Source organism: Dermacentor andersoni, chromosome 1, assembly GCF_023375885.2.
Source record: "Dermacentor andersoni chromosome 1, qqDerAnde1_hic_scaffold, whole genome shotgun sequence".
Taxonomy (NCBI): Eukaryota; Metazoa; Arthropoda; class Arachnida; order Ixodida; family Ixodidae; genus Dermacentor; species Dermacentor andersoni.
The window spans coordinates 392,223,649-392,248,703 of NC_092814.1; the positions used below are offsets into that span (position 1 = coordinate 392,223,649).

General features: G+C 49.4%; 1 protein-coding gene and 1 long non-coding RNA gene across 4 annotated transcripts in view; one reads left to right on the plus strand and one right to left on the minus strand.

Moving 5' to 3' along the window:
- Positions 1 to 25,055, plus strand: part of Ctl2 (Choline transporter-like 2) — a 448,555-nt gene that overhangs the window by 27,464 nt on the left and 396,036 nt on the right. The gene's annotated exons all lie outside the window — the stretch shown is intronic.
- On the minus strand, positions 17,804 to 19,852 carry LOC129381769 (uncharacterized). Its single transcript, XR_008609890.1, has 3 exons — positions 19,531 to 19,852; positions 19,334 to 19,452; positions 17,804 to 17,920 (listed from the first exon to the last, which is right to left on the minus strand). It is a non-coding gene; the product is annotated as an uncharacterized lncRNA (long non-coding RNA).

Here is a 25,055-nt window from a genome sequence, read left to right on the forward strand (position 1 = left end):
AAATTTACAGTCTTCAAACACGCTAGACCATAATGTAATATTGATAGCATAGATTCCCGCCGAGATGGACTGTACTTCTTTTAGAAGATGTGCAAGTGGACGCATTGTTATATTGAATGTTGGGGAGATGACAGCTCCCTGTGGAACTCCTATTTTATTAGGCTATGGTTCACTTGTAAATGAACCTATTTTTATAGAAAACGTTCTGTTCTGCCGAAAGCTTCAAACGTATTTTTACAGCCTTCTGCCTACCGGTAGTCCACAGGGAGTATAGTGTCATGGGGCAACGAGTCCAAGGCCTTCTTTAGGTCTACGCCTACAATAGTGCTCAGCCAGTATGGTGAGGGGTCCTTTAGTACATCGGAGTGCAAGTGCTGCAGTGTGTCCTGCGTAGAAAGGTGAGGCCTAAAGCCAATTTGGGTCCGATGATAATAATTCCCATTTTCCAACGTTCATGTGAGGCGTTTGTTAACCATTCGTTCCATCACCTTGCCGATAACTGAGGTTAATGGTATGGGACGGAGGTTACCGGCACTTGTTATAGGTTTGTTTGGTTTTGGGAGTGGTAATACACAGGATTGCTTCCACTTTGCAGGAAGTGCCCAATCTTTCCAGGCATCGTTAATGATGGCAAGAACTGGTGTTAGTTGGTCCTGTGTGAGCTGTTGCAATTGTTTGTACGTAATCATATCTGGACCCGGTGCTGTTTTGCTGTTCGACTCCTTCAGTGCTGTCATGAGTTTTTGGACCGTGAAAGAATCATCCATTGCTTCATTGCTGTGTTTTTCCTCGGGCCATTTTGTATACTTCGGATCGTTCGCCGGTTGCGAGAAAAATGTTGGCACAAGTATTGGCAGTGGCACGTGCTGTAGATTTGGACGCCAAGCGAAGATTTTCAGCAGCTGTTCGAGTTTTGCTCCGACCGTCCAATGATTAAACAATGCTCCATAACCTTTGATTATTTATCCGACCGTGTAACTGATTGCAGCACTCCTGCCACTGCTGCCTGCGTAACTTGCATATGTACTTTGATGCTTGTCTCGTGAGGAGCTTAAGCTTCAGACGATTACGAGTTCATTTTTCTCTCTTGTATGCATGTAGTACATCTATGCGTGCCTCCCATAAGTTAAGGAGGTGCCTTTCGGGTGCAGGTTTCTGAGGTACTTTTTTGTAGATTGTGCTGGCCTTTCGCGTTGCTTCTCATATGTATTCTGCAAGTTCCTGCAAGGTGGGAGTTTGTGGGCATCCATCCATATGTGATCGTTACTTGTCCCAGTTGATGAGTGAACCTTCTTTGCTTGAGAAAAATTTTCACCCCAGGTAATCACAATAGGCAGGTGGTCGCTGCCGACGTCGGGCCATGTGTTCCAGTGTGTGCCTTTTGGTAGGTGCCTAACCCACGTGAGGTCTGGCGATGTATTATGCTGCCTTGTTCCTCCGATTCTTGTGTGATGGTCTGGTGTGTTAAAGAGAGTAAAGCCAGCGTCTTCCATGGCTTCCCTGAGGTGCCTCCCTTTGGAAGACTGTTGTTTGTATCCCTAGAAGATGCTAGGCACATTAAAATCTCCCAGAATTAAAGCTGGCACTTAGGTGTCCATTTCAGGAAATGGAATTGGCACATTACTTGATTTTGGAGGGCTGTAGCAGTTTATTTCATATGTTTCGCCCTCAATTTCTGTACCTGTGTGAATTCACGAGAGGGAGTCTGCAGATAGTGGATTGTGGACATTGACCTGATGAAACGCAAGCATATCCCGGTATGTGGCTATAGGCTCCCTGCAATGGTCAGGTGGCGCAGTGATCGGCTCAGCCGTCAGCGCCACCGTGTCAGTTGCGCGAAACACTGAGGCGGCCACTTCTACGGAGGCATGCTTTTGCGGCGCTCGTTTGAAACCTGTCGGACGTTCTAAATTGTGGTTTTAAAGCAATCGAAAACATCGAGACCCATTTTGGACCACCGACGCTTGAGAAAGGACGTCGGATTTACGACTACAACCATGTATATCGTGTCAAAGAAGTAAACATCACGGACATCACAGCGAGGTGCTTAAATGAAATTATAGTGTTTAAGGTGCCAAAACCACGTGTGATTAGGAGGCACGCCGTGGTGGGGGACTACGGAATAATTTGGACCACCTGGGGTTCTTTAACGTGGACCTACATCTAATTACACAGATGTTTTGGTATTTCGACCCCATCGAAATTCGGCCGCCGTGGCCGGGATTTAGTCCCGCGACCTCGTGCTTAGCAGCCCAACACCTCCGCAGGTCGCGAAGTATTTGTCACAACACAGCAAGCATGCTTATGATGTCGAACTCCAAGTTAGTTAACAAATAATTATTTTATGCCACTTAAGTGAGCAAGACGGCCGTGGACGTCTGAACTGTCAATTGTCGCTTCATTACTTGGAGCGTGCCTTGATCCTCACAATTGTAGAGGTTTTGGCTAATTGGCAGGTAAGTGTTTTCTCCGTTGACAAAGTGCCTCGAACATATTCTGGTATTGTCGTTCGGGCTCGAATGTGAGAGGGCATTACCGCTGAAGCATCATAGAGAGCAATCAGCTGAGACTAAACAATGTGAAGATTGAACAAATATGTGCTAGCGTACGCGAGAGAAATACTAATTTTCGAATACTCGACGTGTGCTACAGTGTACTCCAATTTTATTAGTGTTCTAAGCGTGAGAAAATATTGGCATGAATGATCTCGGTTCCAGAATTCGCGTCTGGATCTTGGCGCAGGAAGAAACACAGCGCGTACAAAGCTCCAGCACGGAGCGATTACGAAGCTAGATTTGACACGTAACAACCACTGCACATTTGTTTTGGAGTAAGATGAGCTAAACAACTACCTAAACTAATTTACAAGAGCGGGAATCAGTTCATGCGTTTTTATGCAGTTGATGCTTTATTGTGTGTTTTTACGGATGCCGCTGCTGGTTGTTTATTTTTTCTTGTTTTTTTTATTTACGTCTTAGTTCGTTTAACAGAAATTTGCAATACCGACACGAACCGCGACGATCCACTTCAGCCGCCGGGTTGCTTCTTCCGGTTTTGAAGGGAGGCGGTACAATTTGTTACCGACATCCCCTTCGTGGTTGTTACAATCCTTAACGCAGAAGTATATGTGCTTGTTCTTTTTGTTCATACTTCTCATGAAGGAGCTGCCAAGAGGCCACGATGAATCCATTGGAAAATTGGAAAAGCAGGCTTTCAGGCGGGCCTGAGCGCACCACGGACAATGGTGAAATGACGGTGAGGGCCTACCCGCGGGTGCTCACCGCCGCTGCTAGGTGGCGCGACATCTACAGGCAAACTTCATTGCAGGGTGCCCATACTTTCCCGGTTACTGTATGCAAATATCTTTTTTTTTTCAATGGAATTGATGAGATGGTGTAGGTTGTCGACCTTGTTGGAAAGGCTTCGTGTATTCCACTGAATTATCAGAGGCATGATTCTGAGTCAGAATCTTTGACTGCTTCTTGCTCGACATTGGCTGCTGGCCCACTGCGTTTGTTGCCTGTGAGCGACGTCTTTGGTTTGAGTATTTGAATAATGTGCTGCAGTTGTGCAGCGAACTGTTCGAAACAGCGTTCGTACTGCTCATACTGGGGGTGGATTGGTCTCTGGCATACGGTTTGGGCGTCCCTGGCAGCGTTTTGTACCTTTAATTGGAGAATGACTGTTTTCAGTTCATCTATAGTTTTCTGCTGGTCACTGATAATTTGCAGATATCTTTTTTGGCTGTTTCGTAGTTGAGCTAATTCTTGCAGTGCGCTTGGATGCATTCGCGGTGCAGGTGAGGTATTATGTAGAGATGGTGCGTTTTGCACTTTCACCAAGTATGTGGCAGGGGACGCTGCCTGCGTCTTGGGCTGTGTCGGCAAATGCGTGCGCGTCTGCGGTATGCGAGTTTGTTGGCTGTTCCAGAGGGGTGGAAAAGTTTTGTTCTTTGACTGCGGTACTTTTTGTGTCATTTGGCTTGATGTATAGCTTTTCGCTGACGAATGAGCCGCTTTTGGCTTGTATGGTTTGTTCATCCTCTTACGAAGAGCAGTTGTAGCTGCTGTGACCTTTGGACAGTCGGGAGAGTGCGAGTCATGCGGTCCATTGCAATGTATACATTTTGGAGTACAGATGAAATGCTCTGCATGTTTTGTATGCACCTTGTGCAAATTTCCAGATGTCTTTTTGGGGCCGTACAGACGTCAACTCTGTGGCCTATGCTTAGGCAGTTCATGCATGACGTTATCTTTTGTCTGTACTTGTGCACAGGGAAACGGACTGGTTTGAAAGCCACTTATTTGGGTAGGTTTGTGCTGTTGAATGGGATTAGAGCTGTGTTAGATATGCCAAGAAGCCATGCTGACACGATTTCATGGGTCGAGCTTGTCAATCCCTGCATTAGCTGTTCTTCAGTTAGACCCTCGATTCTGTGAGTGACACTGTCGTGCGTCACTGATCTGGGGGGCCTGCTGACGCCACGAGAGATGGGGTTGGGAGACGCAGAACAGTGCAGCAAACATTTTAATTACCCCAAACTCAAAATAAAACAATGTGTAAACTAAAACACATCGAAGAGATGCCAGCACATATGCCACCTACTTAACAGTGACTAAACATGTCCTTATTGCCGGTCACATCAGTCCTTAGCACTTTCTATGCGAAAGTCCGGCAACCCTAGCCTATGGCTGCGCACTGTGTTGGCAATGGCAGCGCTTGTGGAATGGATGGATGACAGCAGCTAAGTTCCGATTTGACTTCTAATTGCAGCAGCTGGTTGAATGGAGATAGGGCCAGCATGGAAACGTAGATTGTAGAGAACCGGGGCACTAGGAAGCCAGGCAAGCACTCAGCCAAAGTAGAGCGATAAAGCAGGTTGTGGCCAACACATAACAGTTAGGACTAAAAGTCTCATAGTTAAAGGTGTGGGTTGTTAGGTTGTTGGTTTGGGTATTTTATTAGCTTTCTGTGTTCTTCTAGAGACCCAGTGGTCTTTAGTAGAGTAAATTTTTTTCCTAGCTTTTACATTGTTAAATAACAGTAGGACAAAAGAATTCATGGGATGGCTGGCTAGAAAAGCCAAGGAGGAAGGCGGGGACCTCGTCCAGTGTGAGAGGTGTGAACGACGGCGTTATTTGGATGAAAAGGTATTCAAAACCGTGGCGGAGTCGGAAGGGAACGGCTTCATGTGCAGGCTGTGTAATTGATTGAGAAGTTGGAGAAGCAGCTAGAGAGTGAAATGGAGAGGACAAACGAGGAACTGGAGAAAGAAAAAACGAAACCCGCAGAATTTGAAGAAAGGGTCGAGAGGGAGTGAGCATCAAGAATGGAAACTTTAGAGCGGGAATGGAGTGAGGAGCAAGAGAAAGGGCAGCTGTTGGAAAAACAATTGAAAGAGATGAGAGAGAGAGAGAGAAGCTGAGAGGGAGGCACAATAGGAGTTGAAGGAAAAGGAAGAGGGGGGGTCACCCATTGGAACAGAATGGTGGGGCGGACATGTTAACGTGGGGACCGCGGGAGACACAGGAACAGAGGGAGGAGACGACAGGATGCAGAGAAGGCGAGGAGGCAAGGAGGACCCTGTGGACAGAGACAGGAGGGAGGCAGGATTTGATTGAAAACAAGGCTGTAGACAAAGGTCTGGGTTGTTGGAAGCTCCAACGTATCACGACTGCAATCAGGGCTCCTCAGAACAGTTCAATTTGGTGTATTGCGACACCACGTACCCAAGCACATGAGGTTTGGACCCTCCCGCATTTAACCGTGCGTGGCTTAGCCATGTCCGGGGAAAAGGGGATTCTGGGGGTTGAGCCGATGCTGAGTGTTTGGACCTTTACGGCCCCTCGGCGGAGGCAACACATCTCTTTGGCCTCGGCTTCACGTAGACAGCACACCCGGACTGACCCACCCGGGGGAAATCGGTAGTTGCCTTTTCCTGTCCCCCTCTCCATTCTGCGTCTTTCTCTCTTCCTTTCAATCTTTCCTATCTTCTCTCTTCTATTTACTTCTGACTTTCCTGGCAGTGAGGGTTAACCTTGTGTGGGTAGCCAACCATGGGTACTCCAGATTGGGTTATAGTAGCACCGTACAACTGGCGAGGGCTTGTCTTACTCGTAAGACTTGCTCCATCCCCATGTTGGGCTCGGTGGTGGGCGGTTGGCACTGCTGCCAAACTCAAGACCCCTATATGGCTTTAAGTAAACCACTTTCCCTTGACCACCCTCTAAAAAGAGGGCGCACCGATGCTAGCTTCCAATTCTTTTTGAAAAGCAATGAGGAACACTTCCCTAAGTATCATGCCATACACAGTGAAGGTAGCACGAGCGTGTGCAAATTTTCCCCCTTCTTGGTGGCGAAATGCCTCGCAAACACGATAGGACCTGGCTACAAATCCACGCAGATGTCCAATGGAGACCTGCTCCTTGAATTGAAGGATAAGACCCAATATGATAAAATGAACGACTTGAAATGCATTGGCGATGTAGCAGTCACTGTGTCGGCACATCGAACCATGAACACGAGCCGTGGAGTAATTTCTGAAGACGACTTCATGGACCTTAGTAACGAAGAGTTGCTTGAAGGTTTTCAGGACCAAAATGTCGTCAAGGTAGAAAGAATCCTAATCCGCAGGAATACCGAACAACTTCGAACAAAGCACATTGTACTAACCTTTGGTACCAGTGTGCTGCCTAGTACATTGGATGCAGGCTATATCAAAGTACGTGTTAGGCCGTACATTCCAAATCCTCGACGGTGCTTTAAGTGCCAGAGGTATGGGCATGGATCCCAGACATGCCGAGGAGGGCAGACTTGCGTGAAATGCAGCTCGAATGAACATCCATCAGACACTTCCACTCATCTTCACATTGTGTGAACTGTGATGGAAGCCATCCAGCCTACTCCAGGACATGCCCTAAATGGACGAAAGAAAAAGAAATCATTGCACTAAAAGTCAAAGAAATTATAACATTTCACGGAGCAAGGAAATGTCTTTCATACTTAGATCACACAAGCTTTTACGAGGTGGCGTGATGGGGGGGCAGCGTTACAAATCCCTCGGGAGTTTACCGTGGTCACTGATAGTGGTCCGGTAATCACTCTGTCTGCCCCCCTGGTGGCAGCAGCAAGTGCTGCTCCATCAACATCACAGACCTCGGTTCCGGCCTGCAGACCACGGTTCCGCAGGTCCCAAAGCTAAACCGAACTCCACGGCCTGGGACGCAAGTTTCAGCGCCTAGAAGAGGAAGAAGGCAGTAAATGTGGGGTTAATCAACATGCAGGGGGAAGAAATCGCATTAAGTGGGACGAAATAGAAGAACAATTACAAACGGAAAATTTTCAGGTTTATGGAGTTGCCGAAACACATTTAAGAGATGAGGAAGAGCCACCATTCATTGCAGGATACACCTAGGTAGGGTGCAACAGAAAAGGGAAAGACCGCAGATGAGGAGGCCTTGGGGTGCTAGTGAAGGGACAGGACTGGGAGAGGGTAAGGGATAGCTGCAGTGAGCACATGTGGCTCAAGGGCACTGTAGGGAATGTAGAGACAATCCTTGGAGTTGTGTATCTGAAAACGGGGGATGATTCGAAAGAGAATGCAAAACATTTCAAATGTATGGCCAAGGACATCAGGGAGTTAGCTATGAAAGAGGAGATAATCATCCTAGGGGACATGAATGCACATTTGGAATACTTTGACGGGGTGGCAGATGCAACAGGGCAGACGTTGGTAGATTTTTGTGATGCCCGTGATTTTGTAATAGTTACTATTGAATGTGACGGGAAGATAACATGGGAAAGAAATACCTCCCACTCGACAATCGACTGATGCCTAATGTCCCACAAACTGTATGAACGGTTCAGAGGTATGGAAATTGATGAGGAAGGCACAAAAAACCTCGGGAGTGATCACAAACGAATCAAAATCAGTTTTGGAAGAGCAGTACCACCAATTGAAACTAAAGAAAGGAAAAGTACGAGCAAACTGAATGACAGGCAGCTGCAAGAAGTGGCGAAAAACATTGAAAACATAGTATCCAAGCAACCGCAAAGGGCATGGACATACAACGAGTTAGTAGATATTTTTAAAAGAGAGCTAGAGAAGGGACAGACTAGGAAACTAGGAAGTAAGCAGGGAAAACATAAACCGAAAAGCTGGTGGAACTGAGAAGTTAAGCAGGCCATAGAGCGACGCAAAGATGCATGCAGAAAGCACAGAGCAGCAAAGAAAAGGGGAGCCCCACCAGAAGAGGCGGAGACGAAATGGGAGAATTACCTTGCAATGAAAAGGGAAGCATCTGCATTAATTCAAGCCAAGATAGCAAAAGCCTGGGTACAGTGGTTGTTAGAGATACGCAAAAAAGATAGAAATGCCTCTAAGAAGTTTTGGGAACACATAAGGCAACAGAGTAAGAAGACAAAGGTGGTTCAGCACTCACTGACCACACCAGTAGGAAAAAAAGGTAGACGGAGAGGAAGCTCAGGGATATATTAGGTTAACAATAGAGGCGCAATTTGCAGAGCCAGAGTGTAGCGAAATGGAGAACAATGACAACGGCAGGACAGAAGAGGAGAACAGGCATGACAAGTAAGGAATGGGACAGAATTGAACACAAGGTCCCCGTGGGAACAGCGCCAGGACCTGATGACATACCTATGAAATTGATAAGCATATTAGGCGAGAAAAGTAAATTAATATCACAACTTCTTGAACAAATAGTTATAGGGGGAGATGTTCTACAGGACTGGAAATCGAGTAGAATGATATTAAATCCTACCGGCCAATAACTGTCGCATCAGTCATATACAGATTAGCAATGCAGATGGTCAAAATGAGAATGGAGGGATGGGCAGAAGTGAAGAGATCTTGGGAGAGCTGCAGAATGGATTTCGAAGGAACAGAAGGCTAGAATATAATTTATTTGTTATAATACAGTGCATAGAGATAGTGGCAGCCAAGCAGAAACCACTGGATAGCTTTTTTAAACATTAGAGGAACCTGTGATAATGTAAACCGAGAAAAGTTATGGGACCAGTTGAAGGAATATGGTCTAGATAGAAAGTTGGTTGAATTCCTACAAGTTTATACAGATAATGTGGTAGAGATAACATGGGAGGGGAAACTACAAAGCCAGCTAAAATAAGAAGTGGTCTCAAGCAGGGCTGTTCATTGTCGCTCCTGCTTTTTATGATTTACATGAGCCAAATGGAAAAGAGGCTAGAACAGAGTACAGTAGGAACCGACATGAGCTATATGCTGGAAGGGCAGAAGGTAACTCAAGTACTTGCCAGCCTGATGTATGCAGATGATATTGTACTGCTTGCTGACACCCGAGTAGGGCTACAGGAACTAATGAGGATATGTGGAGAGGAGGGAGAAAAATTGGGACTGCAATTCAGTAGAGAGAAGTCCGGGATAATAGTATACAATGAAGAAAAGGGGAACCATTGGAAATACAAGACACTAAGATGATTGATCATGTTGAAAAATACAAGCATTTGGGCATATGGCTAAACGAGGGCAAAAAGTACTTGGAAGAACATGAAAAAATTATGATTGAAAAAGTGAAAAGGAACTCAGCTGTAATGAAACACAAGGTACTATGGAACTATAATAGGTACGAGGTGGTTAGAGGGGTATGGAAAGGTGTTATGGTACCGGGCCTCGCATTCGGAAGTTCAGGCATGCATGGAAACAAGACAGAAGTGTAGGCAGGTTGGCCTTAGGGGTGCACGGGAACACACCGAATGAGGGAGTTCAAGGGGACATGGGATGGATGTCATTCGAAGGTAGAGACAACAAGTAAGCTAAAATATGAAGAGGCTCGCAGCGCTGGGGAAAAAAAAGGTGGGCGGGAAAAGTGTACAAATATCTATACATGAAAAGTTTGCACACAAAGTGGACACTCAGAACTAGGAAGCTGAGGTTTAGATACCTACAGCCGAGGGAGGGGGGCTAGCATGGTTCTAGTGTGGGAAAGGAGGTGAAGGAGACGGAAAGAAAACAAGTGAGAAGAAAGAATGCTCGGAAAGCCAGCGCTAGCTATGTATAGGACACAAAAACGAGATAGAGAGCTCTTATTTGATAACTCGCGGGGCAGCTCACTATTCGAAGCTATGACGGGGGTTTTGAGAACGAAAACATACAAGGCTAAATTTGAAGATGTGGACCTTTTACGCACTGCTTGCGGAGCCGAAATTGAGACCACAGAGCACATAGTGCTGAGATGCACAGAACTTCGCCCTACCCTGGCTGAGGGAACAGTGACAGATATGGAAGGGGCATCAGGTCTTCCTGGTGAACGAGGGCAAATAGACGAGAAAAGCGAGGCAGTAACGAAGAGGAGGCTAGAGGATTGGTGGAAGAAGTCAAGGGAGAGATGAGATAATACTATAAATTGGGGAACTAATGTTTTCTATACTATTTTAGCTATTTAGTTAGGGGGAGGGGGAGTGAAAACTAAAGTTTAAGGGGAAGGGGATATAAAAAAAAAGGGCAGTAAAAGGCTAGGTGGCGCCAGCCGCCGCCCGTTACAAAGGGTGTAGCCGCCATCCATCCATCCATACTAACAGAAAGGAGCTTTCTTACAGACTTTTGACGTCGCACGTTTCTTCCGAATCCGATGCGTGTCGGATCTTCATCATAGTCTGTGTTCTCGCCGACTCCGCCAGCGTTGCTGCCTTGGTATTGGCCAGTCAACTCGTCCGTCTCTGATGCCGGTGTCCCGAACTCCGTCGATGACTTGGCACTCCGGTCTCACTGGTTAGGCCTAACTCCGGGTTCCGCCGCTACTTCGAGTGCCGACGAGACGCCCCGGGGACTATCGTACGTGCTGGTCTGTCACTGAAGGGGGATCCTTCCTGGAGTGCCCGACACGGCCGTGAGAGGCTGCAGCAGATCAAAGGAGCCTCACTTGAACGTCGCCGAGGTCGACGGCCACACCCTAGATCGCCAGTGTCACGGACTTGACCGAACCTCCATGGCTCCCGTCGCCAGCACGATGCTCACGCTACAACCTTCATCGACCAGATCCGCGCCGATAATGCCAGCTCAGCGCCGCTTCTCCCTCGATCACAGCTCGGGTCAGGCGCCTCGAAGGCTCGTGCCGTTCGGACCTTCCTTCTGCGCCGCATGTCTCTTACATATGACAGACACCCCTTATGCGTCCTTCGCGGAGAACAATGTAAGTATTAAACTGCACAGCTTGGTCTTCAATGTTCAGGTGTTCCAAGTTAAGCAGCAAATGTGCAGCTTGTTCTGTGTAGCAGTCCACCACCGCTAGATTGGATTTGGTGTGGAGCCGGCACTGAATGTCGGACCCGTTAATTTGAGGAAATGCTAGATGGAGTCTATGCGGAAACTGGTACGGCGGGATCTTGATGTCAAAGGCTTTAGGCCTCAACATTATGGTCACAAATAATGTTTGCGGTTGTAGTGCGGTTGGTGGTTTTGGTCGCGGGAGTTTGCGGTTCTGGACTACGGACCAGCTGTCCTGGTCGTCCATAGCTGTTCGCTCAGTTACTAGTTCATGTGGAGCAAAGGGATGCGGGCCTACTTGGTTTCCTGTTGTAGAAGGGCTGTTTGATGGCGTTTCGCTCTGCAGCGCAGACCGGGCTGGATCTTTAGTGGTACGGTCTGCTGTCAGGCTGTGATTAGCATCATCCAGTTGATCGAGTGGTGGAAATCTTGACTGGGCAATCGTCCCTCCTCGGTGTCAGGGGAGCCGGCACGGTGACGAGCGGAACAAGCGAGCAGTTGACAGACGCTGGAAGCGTTCGTTGCAGCAGCGTGCCGCGACGACCTCCCAGCTTCTCGGTCGAGAAGCGTTTCAGCGCGAGGAGGATGGCGAGCGTCCCCGCGCACTCCGGCTGTCTGGGTGGTGCAGCGCGAGCTCGCTGCGGAGTCGCAACCGCGCCGTGTCGTGCGAGCTGACCCCAGGCGTGATGGGGGGTGGCCGGGTCGTGTGCGCGTCGCGCAAGTTCATCCACCGCCTCGTTCCAGGCGACGCGCACGTGCGATGGTACCCACTGCAGTCGGAGGTGGAGTCCCCGTCGCCGCAGTGCTGCGTGGAGCCTGCAGGCGACACGCTATGCGAGGAGTGGGGCGCGTTCCTCCAAGAGCAGCTGCTGTAGTGCCGGCCTCGAGTCGGTGAGAATCGCGGCACGGGAGATGTGCGGCGATTGCTCGAGTACGTCGGCTGCCAGGTGAAGGCCCACGAGCTCCGCGGTGGTCTGCGGGGCAGGCGGCACTGACTCTCGATGGCGAGTCTCTGGGCAATGCAGGCACCAGCCGCGGAGCCGTCCTGGAGAGCCGAGCCGTCCGTGTAGAGGCATGCTTTCTCCCCGCCAGGTCGTCCTGTATCCTTGCGGCAGCCTCCTGCGCTATTGCGCAGAGAGGCAGGCGTGCGGTGCTTGGAGCGGACGCCCGGCAGTTCGAGACACACGTCCAGGGGCACGGAGAGACTCGGAGGCGGCCAGGCCGGAGCTGGCGGGTCTACCACAATGTCGCCCAACAGCTTCAGGATCTGGCCCACTCGTGATCTTGGGAGACCCCGAAGCAGCGACAGGATGGGACCCGCGCCGTGAGAGGTTCGAAGATCGGCCGTCAGTGAGGGAGGGAGGCCAGGCGTCAGTTTCGGCGAGCGTCTCCGCCACTCGGGACGAGCGGGGGAGGCCGTGGCACATACGGAGCACTCTGCGGTGGTCGCCGTCGATGGTGTGCCACAGTGAATGGCGCACAGCGCGTAAAACACCCGCGAGAGCGCCAGCGCACCGTAAACACCAACCGCGAACGATGGGGGGCAGCCGTCCCCGCGCGCGAGAAGGCGGCGTATCGCGCGCTCAACACGAAGTGCCTCGGCGCAGGCGCCGCACAGCCGCCGCACAGCCGCATACCAGGTGAGGCGATGTTCGATGGTGAGACCGAGATAGCGCACCATCGTCTGCCAGCTCAGGGGAACACCGTCGACGAGCACGCGGCCGGTGTGGCGGCATGTGACAGCACGAGGGTGAACCATGAGCGCCTCCCTCTTGGTGGAGGACAGCTGCAGGCCGATGGTACGGAGGAAGCCGGCGACCGAGGGCCGCCTGGAGTTCGCCGCGCACTTTGGCAATGGCAGACGTCGGCCCACGCACGTGCAGAGCGACGTCGTCCGCGTAGACCACTGCACGCTCAGGGAAGTGACCAGCATGCACTCGGTGATGGGAGCCAGGGTGAGGTTGAACAAAAAAGGGCTCAACACACTACCCCGAGGCACGCCGGTGACCCGGCCCACGCGAACGTCCTGTCTGCGAGGAAGGCCTGCACGTATGTAAGCAGGTTGCCGACCACGCCGAGAGCGCGAACAGCGGAGATGATCGACTCGTGGCAAGGAGTCGAAGGCGCTGCGCACATCGAGGAGGAGCGCGGCTTCCCTGGCGCGCCTGGCCTGCTCCAGCGTGGCGACGACGGCGAGGCAGCCGCCGGTGAATCGACGCGCTCGGAAGCCGCACTGCTCGGGAGGAAGGGCACCGCGAGTTCGCGCAATCCACTGAAGCCTCGACAGTGCCTCCATCGGCTTTCCAGGCACGGACGTCAGCGAGACAAGCCGGTAGGAAGCGAGGTGGCGTGCAGGCTTGCCGCGCTTGAGGACCGGCACCAAGACAGCGGAGCGCCACGAGTTTGGGAGAGAGCCCTCGCGGAAGACGGCGTTGTAGGCATCGAGGAGGTGTTGGCGCTGGGCATCGTCCAGGTTTCGGAGCATTTGGTGCGTGACACCATCTGCTCCGGGGGCGCTGCGGCACAGGACGCGCTGCTGCTGCTCATGAAAGGTGAAGTCATCGCTGCACAGGCTATCAATCGCCCTCGCGGTATGCGCCTGATCTTCCCCTCTCACGAACACAGCCGTGTAGAGCGCCCACAGTGCAGTCAAAGGGACGCCGTGTGGAGGCGGCAGCGAAGGTGGCCGCCAGAACCTCGGCGAGCGCCAGCTCGATGCCGCGGTCGAGGACTGGCCAGCGTGGGGTCTTGGGATTCAGGAGCGCGCGCATGACTCGCCAGCCGCGGTGCTGGTTGCGCAGGTCGGCGAGGGATGAGCAGATGCAGCTGCTTGGCATGCGGTCTGCACACAGCGACGAGTCTGACAGTCGGCCGCTGCATCTGTGCGGACGGCGCGAATGTCCGGGCAGGCAGTACCGGCAGGGGGCACTCGTCGATGCTCGCCTCGCACGCTCCGCGCTCGAAGAACTTGGCGTCGCTCGACCGTCCACAGACCACGGAAGGAGGACCAACACGCGTGACACCACGGCTGGGGGAGACGGGGTGGTCGGCTAGTGATCCGGCAGTGTGCGCGCTGGCAGACGTATGAGCAGCGCTCCGAGACCCAGATAGGTCGCCGAGGTGATCCCGCTGCGGCGCACGAACGTAGGCCTCGCACTGTTCAGGACGGCCGAGCCTGATGAAGCGGCACTGAGCAGAGCCCTTCCCCGCAAATCCGGAGGCCTCGCAGCCTCTGATTGGTGCACGCTGGCGAAGCGTCGCCACGCTTCGCCCTGTTCCCGACCGACGCTTTTGACGCATTGGCGCGTGCCGAAGTTTGCCGACGCGTGCCAGTGGTTGGGCGTCATAGCAAATTTCGATTATACGCTGAAAGATGTTGCGTGTCCTCTAGGGAGCGTTCTGCCGCGAAAACTTTTCAAATCGGTTCATTAATAGCCTAGATAGAAATATTTCAGTGCCGCAAACCCATTATTTCAGGAGGCGAGCTCCACTGCCTAGCGAGACAGTCTAGCCTCCGCAAGCGAAATTCCTTCCCTGCGTTCTCCCATACCGGACCTCGAGGATCGCGTGATGCATACGTCACGGGCCCCGTCTTCGTTTTTTTTTTCTCCTCGCTTTTCTTTTTTTGCCGCGCTGCGCACGAGCTGTTGTGATTGTCTGGTTTTGCGCGCTGTGAACAAGGGCACATGACTAGCTGTATAATTCAGTGATACACGAATACTGAGGCAGAACAAGCGGATCGTAGAGCATGATCACCCGCTGGAACACAGTAAAAAATGGCATAGTTTCGGTACCTGCGCACGACCGTGCGAACAAGCAGACGAAGCGGAATTACATCTGTCTTGCTTCGGTGCGAAGTAAAATATATATATATATATATATATATATATATATAACGCAGACATTCCGTTTGTGTGTTTTATTACTTCTCTAAACTTCAATTCGTCAATTCAAGCAACAGATCACACAAATAACAGATGGTGGCTTGAATAATTCTCGAAGTCACGTGTCACCACGAACGACGCCACACTGCGGACCCGAGTACGTAGGCGCAGGGACGCGAGGAGAAAGGAAAACGGCGTTCGGATTGAAATGCCAGACCTTTCCGCGGCGCCTAGCGATGTAATTCTTTGCAAACACGATTGTTGGCACATTTTATTTATTATATTTATTTTATTTTTTATTTCTATAGTTACTTATTCTCACTGTTATCGACAAGTTATTGCTGCATTACTATTACTATTTGTTTGTGGTTTTTATGTTGCCATGCGAAAAGTGTTTCTGTTTCTTCTATTTTGTACTCCGGGGAGCTGGGAACTAGTCAAGCTGACTTGTCAGCTTTTTTTCCCGCACTCCCTCACTTAATGAGTGAAATAAAGATTATTATTATTATTATTATTATTATTATTATTATTATTATTATTGTATGCTCTGCGCTTCAGCTCAAAGTGACCAGACATGGTGAGGGGCCCTTTAAGGTCCCTGAAGCTAAGTGACGCCGGGCGTTACTCAGCCATCGGCCAGATTTTCTTGTTCACATTTCTCGCCTTCGGCGCGCAACCACGCCGGGCTGCGCGTAAGTTTGCAACCGCGCAAAATGACGCGCGCCGTAGCGATCTGACCAACCGCGGTGTATTCTATTCCATCGTGATATGACGTTTGGCAATCCTCTCTGCAGTTTGTGGGAACGTATGCTTCATCGGAATCGTCTTGCTTTATTGGACACGTTTTTCGGGCGGCCACTCGCAGCGACGAGCCGCAGCGCGCCGACCAACAGTCCGCTGTTCACATGCACCGACTGCGGCCTGGGGTATATACCGTTCTCACGGCGAGTGAAGCTTCGCGGAAACGAAGTTCTGCGGTGCCGAACAGCTTATGCGTGCGGCTAGCGCGTTCTTCTGTCCAGCGTTGTTCACTCTTGCACCGCATCCGCCAACATTCGCTTACCTGCGCCCCTTGAGCACACACATACTGCAGTAAAGGGGTGTTCGACCTTTTATTACTCGCAGCAGCCGCTTCTTTCCCATTCTTGCACATGGCTGTATTACGTGCCATAAATGCGTCGTCCGTTGCCAAAAGCAGGAACACTGCACAGCCGCCACTGACGTGCAAGGTGCAAGCGCAGCGGTTTCAGTCTCTGATGACACGTTAGCATGAATTCGCCGAAGACGGGAAATACATCCGCACGTCCTCCTTTGTCCGTGGCGTGGTGTACGGCGTTGCATGCGTGCTCGTTTCACGGATTTACTTCGAGTTCCACCTCGCCACGTCATCATCTCGGAGAGCACGGTCTCGATAACACAGCGGAACAAAAACACGGAGACTAACGCAATCCTGCGCACACTATGCCTTTGCCAGTGTACCAAACCCACGGAGCAACACGTGTGAGCGCACACAACCTTAACAAAGTCGCCATTGTGGCCTGAGAAAGTGGCCGCTACAGCAAATACGACGTGACTTCCTCCACACTTTCCTCCTGGGGTGTGGAGGGTGTACGGCTAAAGTAGTATCCCTGTATATGCTCCCTCAGGGAGCAGAATTGCGCATAGGTCCGCCGTTATGTTCCAGCTCTGCAGTGAAGCCACTCCTCGCGTGCGCAGGAGGCAAATGCCGCGCGGTGTTCCATTTGCCTGTTTTGGCTGCTGGTAGCGAGCTACATGCGGTAATTGTTGGCATGCGCTGAGCAAGATGAAACTTTTTCATTCAGGCTACCCTCGAACGATTGGCGTAGCCGGAGAGGTGCCAATCCCCCGAAATTTTTAGTCTGAATGTACATATATACACGCACATATGCCAACACACGCGGGAACGTACATATAAGGAGTAGGACGCCACCCGATCCCCCAAAATAAAATCTTGATTACGCCTGTGGCTCGAACAGCTCAAAAGTTCGCGTGCAAACGCGCATTACCCTGCAACAAAAAGCGGTGCAATGTTTTTCAGCATGCATGTGAAGTTTTCTCGCGGAGGCCGGAAGTCAAGAAATGTTTTAAACAGTGTTTAACGAAACTTCACACACGTGTGGTGGACAATTGTGTGAGCACATTTTGGCTGCCGAAACCAGACGAATAATGATCGTCGCCAAGAGAACTATTGTGCCTGCAGTTATGTCAGTGACCGTTAACCGTGACAGTCATTCATCACTAACCGTCGTTCACAGCTGCTGCACGGTTTCGGTGTATGCAGTACAGACACGTAGATTTAAACGCATTTCAAAGGTTCGACGTAGTAGTGCTGCGGAAACCCGCAAGGTGGAGAGAAGTAATTAATAAAGGGAAAATCAGACATCCACCCGTTCGTAGCAATTGCTACAAAGGAAACCCATATGGATTCCTCGAAAGCGGCGCGTTGGGTTCCTTTCGAGGAGCCCGTATGGGTTTCCTTTGTAGCAATTGCTGCGAACGGGTGGATGTCTGATTTTCCCTTTATTAATTTCAAAGGTTCACATGCCCACATTTTATCCAAAGTTCATTTTTACGATCCATACCGCAAACTTAAGAGCTGCTTCGTAGCAGCAAAATCTGTAAGTGGAGAAAGATTCAAGATGCACGAGCTTCTAGATCAAATTTCTTTCGTACAAGGGAATGGATTAGCAGTCGCTGGTAGCAGCAGAGGATGAGTGCTGGTTCTTGGAGCGTTGAGGGCCAGAATTCAAAGCCACTGGAAAGGCAACAAGTTATTAAAAGTAACAAGTGATTATAGTGCAATAAAAACATCAGATGGCAAACTAGCAAAGTAATTATTCGCACATTGCAGACTGTAAAATGACAACACATCTTTCTTTATCTCTTCATACTACTCAGGTTAATTTACTGTAACACAGCGCTTATTAAACATACAAAAAGAATTTTACATTCCTCACGTCGACTAAGTACGATCGAACAAGCAACATATTGCGGGCGGTAAATGCTGAAGCTATCACAGCTGTCTCATCAGCGAGAGCGCTCGATGTTTTCGCATACTACAAAAGAACGAACACGATTACATTAATCGACCTTACATAAAAATCAGAATGCCGACAAAAAAATTAAAAAAAATAAACGGAAAAACCAGGGTGCAGCGGGCAAATTGTATCTGCTGTTATGATTGGGGGTTCAATCCCATCGCTCGTGATCCGTTGTCAAGATTGGAGTCCGGCATGAATTCGAAGGTAGCTGGCCCATGCCGTCGTCCAACTTATCCACGCTGAGGACGTTGATGAAGGGAAGGACTGCTTCTCATCGACAACGAGGAATATGGGTTTATTTACAGTATGTATATCAGTCTAACATGACTGTTTGAGAAAGTACATCAGTCTAACATGACTGCTTGAGAAAGAGTGTCCTGAGCAGCCGCACAACAGCGGTTTTTAAACACTCTGTCTTCCCCCGATAGCCAGGTGACGGAAACGGCCGTCCAAGCACCGTAGGCGAGTTGACCAGGCATCGTAGGGGAGACGACCCGGCACCGTAGGGGCATTTATTCCCCGAACTGCAGCGCGCCCGCCGGCCGCCCATTGTCTGGCGTCTTGGTCGGCGCGTGGGAAGGGGTGTCAGTAGACGTTCCCGCAGCTCAGTAACAATAGTTGGTCCGCCGAGCCCGTTTAGTTAGAATGGCGACTTCGTCAAACTCGGCTCCAGCGACGCAGAGTCGAGGACGCACGTATTGTTATTCACACACAGTCGACTTAGTCACGCCGTGGCTAGAGGCGTGCGGCGACGCTCCCGGAATGTTGCCTCCTCAGTTGCAACTGGTTGGCAAAACTTGCACTGCAGCTGGCCGTTCTTAACACTGCCAGTATTTACTCCTTTGAACACACCGTTCTGGAACCGCATAGTCAGAACAATCGTACAAGCAACACAGCGAATTGGGCGAGTTGCTAAGTTAACATTCTTGGCGTATATGTGCAGCGCGACAGAGACGTGTCGTTGATTATCCCGCCTCTGTGTCGCGCTGCACATATAGACCAAAAATTGCACAAGTGAGCAACCTCTCATGCCAGGCGTACGCATTTCTGCGTGTACAGGATTGTAACTTAAATGCTGCGTTAGTGTAGACAAGCCGAACTCACGCCTATAAACAAGGCGAACGCACCTCGCATATCCTCGTCCTTTTCGGAACCGGCCGGTCTCGTCCGTCCGCACGGCACCGCGTAAAAAGCTTTGCCACCTTCCGTGCGATTTGCGCAGTTTGGTGCGCTGCAACCCGTCATACTGGAATACAAGTGTCAAAATGATCTGCTTCGTAGCACTTCACCAAAGTAATTAATTCAATATCGTCGAATACCGTACCTGCAACCCGGAGCCGATCGTTGCTACGCACGCTCGACTGGCCGCTGATTGCAATTTCGATGGCACTGACGGAAACTAGTTGGCGCCACGCCCGTAAAGTTGGCTTCGCAGCGGAGCATTTGAACATTTGACGTCGTTTTGCACCACGTGATAGCACTCGGCGAATAGCGGTGCGAGGCTCCGGAAAAGTTATGCGCAACACTGTTCTCTGCGGGAGCACATACAGGAACGCTAGCCTAAGGTAGGGCCTCTCCTGAGTTTCCTTCCTCCATTCTTCGGCAAGAGCCATGTCGAAGAATGCGCTCTCGTGGACATGCAAGAACGTCCCGCAGCGGACGCTACGCAGCTTTTGAAAAAGTTGCGGGCGCACGCAAGAGACCGTGCGTGCTCCTGCGTACTGCGCATGCGCACTGTTGCCGCCGCTAGTTTCCTGCATGCGTACGCATTGCTGCTGCGGACGCTCAACGAAACCTGTCTACCGTGCGGTATTTTTGAGGAAACGTGCTGTGGGTGGGCGCAGCGGAGCGGGTGTCCAACGTTTTCCGCTGTACGCGTTTTATTTAGAGCCGAAGCGGGGTTTGCGCGCACTTATCTCGCCCTTCACTGCGAAGGAACTTTATTTACGTAAGGCGCGTCGCGATAGCTGCTCGCCGATAACCAAGGTTGCAATCAGCCCCTCTCATTGCGTCCGCGATGGTCGCTCAGGAAGGACACGAGATGGCCGGCCTTTCGAGAGGTGAGTGTGCGCCCGCAAGACGTCGGCTGTGCAGTTCACGAGCAGTACGTTTCGTTCTCCTTACACTACAGGGAATGCCAAAAGCGATCTCTAGTTTTGTTTTACGCGCCAAGCGCGAGTTTACCGGCCACAATTCAAGAACGCTCGTGTTGCGGGCTTCGACAGGGCGCCGCCTCGTAGCTAGACCGTGGATTCGCCACGTAAGATCGCACAAGTTTTATGCGCCAACTCTTAAAATCTCAATTCTAGCGTTTTGCGTTGTCGAAGGGTCTTGACCTGCGGTGTTGGTGAAACGAAGAGCGTCAGTTGTGCCACGCCTGAAGGTGACGTCACATGCGCGCTGCCAAGAACTCGTGCACTAGCTGTACTAACAAGTTGCACACAACGGCCAAGCTGACCTCTTTTGGCAGGCATAAAAATCGCGCAGAAAATGTGTGGAGCGCCCAGTGACGGCGGTGGTGTGCCCGATTACGGCCGAAGGGGGCGGAGATGCTGACGCGCTCTTGGGTGCGCGTTGAATAAAGCCCGCGTGTCCCAGGTTAATCCGGAGGCCCCACTATGGTGTGCCGTAGTGATCGTGGTTTTGGCTTAGCAATCGCGGAGGAAATTGCAGGCATTTATTTCGGTTGGGCAAAGTTGTAGCATTTGACGAAGGCAGTCTCGGTAATTGAAGCAGTTGTAGCGTATTACTTACAAGCTGCTGTTCTTTACAAATGCACTTAGTCGAATAATTAACTTGATCGGTATGTCGCAGAGTAATTAAAGAACATTAATTTAATTAAACTATAATAGATCCCAACAGTAAATTCTAAAATATACTAAATTCATAAGCGCCTAAATAGTAATGTAAAAACATTCTGTTATGAATGACAGCCAAACATTCTTCATAGGTCGCTTCCTTAAGCAGAAACAGACAAAAACCTTACTCGTATTATGCCTCTTCTAGTAGAGAATCATAAAAGTGAAATTAACGTTTGGATATTCCATAATTAGAAAAGTTGTTGCCCAGAGTATTAAGGTACGTGGTAAACATGACATTATTTTTTTAACTATAGTTTAATTGTATTATCCGCCTCATAGTATGTGGGGAAAATCGTAAAATGTGTTTACATTTAAATACCGTGCTACAATTTTGTGCATCACCACCTTATGAGTGTACATAATTCATATACGTTTGTGGGATGTTCAGTAACCTGTGATTAAAAAAAAAATGAAATTTCGCGCTTTCATGCAGTGACGTATACTTTCCGTAGCACATGACTGTAGTGTAGTTTTCTATGTCAGTGTAGGATAATGAAAGTAAGCGAGATTCAGCTTTATTTCGAATGAAATTTATTATGCCTATTCCGTGAGCTACTGTAGTAAATGTGTTTTTTTTTTTTACACCTACAGCATATTCTCTTTAAGTATAACACCAGGAAACTTCATCGTTAATTCGCGTGAAAAATAGGTGGCGTGTTACTTCAAATAAAATCCACCGCTATTGGTTTTATTCTTTGGCCGGAACATCGTTTTCTTAAAATGTATTTGATTGTTTTTATCCAGTTCTGATTACTACGCGTTAGCGATACCTTGTACTTGATGGATGGCAATCTTGTCCTGCTAAATTATACGTTCGTGTTATTTGCATAAATCGCGTGTCTTTCGTGCCGTGCTTGTTAACTATGTCATTGGTGTATAGCAAAAATAGAATTGGACTTAATGCGGTATGCAGGTTGAAATCTGACCTACGTCTGACTTAATATTGCTAACAATTGTAAAGTGTTGGCTGATTTAAGTTGGCTACCAAGTAAAGAGTTAAAGGCTGTACGCAGGTGCAGTACGATTCCTACCGTTCAAAATTTGTTGAATATGTTTTTCTTTTTTCCCCTTACATAAGTAATGCGGATTTGGACGTCTTGTTTATATAAGTGCAAATCAGTCAACTTATTCGAAAACCATGCAGCACGGCAGCGGATAAAAGCCGCGGTGTTCCTTTGGCCCTCTTGGTGCGGCTCAGTTTCGGTTTTGCTAGTCAACTAATTCCTGGTACCAAAATCGGCCATTATACTATTTTGTAAATATCATCATCAGCCTGTTTTATGTCCACTGTAGGACGAAGGCCTCTCCCTGCGATCTCCAATTACCCCTGCCCTGCGCCAACTTTGTAAATCAGGGTAACCAACCGGGAATTCTCAGGGATTTTGAATAGTCTGGAAATACCCAGGGAAAACTCAGGGAATTTGTGCTTCTATTAGGGAAAATTAGCTGTAATTTTACTGAAAGGGAATGAAAGTCGCGGTATAATGCTGGCTCGAGAATGAAAGTCGCGGCAATGCTGGCTCGAGCAAGAGAGACATCGTAATGAATCGTCTTTGACGCCGTGTCGTCGACTGGAGGAGTTACCAGTGTAAAGTCAGCGACCGACTTTCCGGACGCCCGATAATTCGGACGGCTTCGCGGCGGCACCACGTACCCCATAAAGTCAATGTATAAAATCGTCTGAAGTTTCAGACGCAAGAACCCTTCGCCGTTCGATTGCCGTCGATGCTGGCAGTCATAGCCACCACCGTGGCAAACGCTATACCTAGCTGCTTCGACGTTCGCTATTAAGTTTCTTGCCGTTCGGCGCCGTGTTTTTCATCGAAAGAATTCGCCGCTGTCAACAATGGCATCGACTCCGACTTTGTGGCCCTCGCGATTGGCTTCGAAGCTCGGAAAGCACGACGCGTTGCATAATGCTGGTTTCCAAAAGTCAGCTTCGCCTCAGTACAGCACTGTTACGCGGTGAAGCATGCGCATAAGTATTGCGGGGAAGCATAACAAGTGTGGGAAGGGGCAATTATCACCCGACAAAGTATGTATTCCTTAATTATACACGCGTCCACCCGCAATCTCCTGTCACAGTACGAGCACCGATATGCGTAGTAAGTGTACTGACAAGCCTTTTCGGATGTGCCTGCAGCGATTTGACCCATTAAGGGCAGACATGCATTGATTTTTTCGAACTGTCCGATTTTGCGGACGTTTTTGTGGCCTCTAGGGAGTCCGAAGGATCGGACGTTGACTGTACAACTGATCAAGAGGATGCTTCAAATGGTGTGTGGGGCGAACGCATGGTTAAAGGAGGACGAGGACAGAAAGGACCTACGCGTTGAGGAATGAATCGGAAACGAAGCGTACCGCCGCTTCTTCCAAGGAGCTTGAGCTCAAAAAACAAAAGTATTGGCTGACGCCGAGATACAGGTGTCCCTCATCCAAACCAAAATGAACTGTTTACAGCAGTGAAACGCAACACAGGCGTTGTGCGCGGGCTGAGAGTATGTCAGGACAGTTGAGGTTGACTTAACAGCTGTTGAGATTGTGACAATGTTCGGGCCTGACAGCAATGAGCTTGCTATCAGTTTACAGAAATAGCTCATATCCCCTTCAGTCACAGCATCCACATTTGTGGACGCGACCTATTTTTGCCATTTCTGTGCAGTGGTGGCAAGGAATAGAGCACAGACATTAAGCTTACGGTAAGCTGAACATTATGATAACCTAAATTCCATTTTACTTCTGAGTGGATGTATCGTTACAAAGTACTGCTCTGGTGAAGGCACTACTGTGTTTTACGTGACGTTTGACATGGGGCATGTCGGTAGCAACCTTGAAATATACTTTTTCCTTTCTTGAGTTCGAGCGGGGATTTAATCCTTTTTATAAAGAAATGTAGCATGACTGACTTTACAATATTCAAATATTTAATTACTCTGTAATTCCGGTGACTAATTTTAAGATGGTCAGAGTTGCTCTGCCACCTTGATTTGCTTTCAGTGAAGTCTCAAGCACCATCTATGCTTCACATATGTATCGACAGTCGCTCATAATTCGTGACTGAATGGGATATTCGAAAATATTTGTTTCTGTGTGCATCTCATTTTATTCTTATTTGAGAATGTTCCACTCGATTTGCAGTAAGTTTTACGTTTTTTTTTCAAAGATATTTTATGTGCTGTGCATTTTACTAACCCCTCCCTCCTGATTTCTTTTTGAATAAAGTAAACGCTGCTTCTTACTATTAATACTGGATTAAGTCATCTTGTAAATTTATTAGCATGCTTACTAGAGAGTGACAGCATCGGGCGACATGGTGTCAGCCAGCCTTGACACAAAACGAAGTTCTGTGTCACTCAGGGAATTTTGCAAAGGCACTCAGGGAAAACCTGGAAAACTCGGGGAATTTGGAAATGGCAGCTTGGTAGACACCCTGTAAATGTAAGCACTGGTATATGAAGTGCACCGACAGGTCATGCTTCCCATCTCGCTCTGTTAAAGAAAGTTGATGGGCCAGTGATCGGGACAGATGCCTGTAGCAGGCAGATTTTCTCTGGTTTGTTCATGCTTGACGAGGATGGAGAGGTGTACTTGGGCACACTCGACACTCGGGCTGCAGTTATGTACTCGTCCTGTCTTTTGAGGCACTCTCGGACACCTTCTGCAGGCGGTGGTTGGAACAGTGCGACGGGAGCAACAACGCCCAGAGCTGTTGGAGAAGGGCTAGTTGGTGCTTATTACAGACTTGAGGCTACACACAGCGCCGACCGTTTCGGGAAGCGGAGATGATAAAGTCGTCGGTGTACAACCCATGCATCCACGTGGTTGGAAAGACGAAGCGACACCACTCTAGTGAAGCCAAAGACGCCGTAAAAGAGGGATGACACGGCCATCCACTTGCAGGTGCTGTGGTTGAGGTTTCTGTGCCAATTTAAAAAATTAAGGGGCCACCTTTTATGTCAGAAATGGGCAAATAGTTTGAAAGGATAAC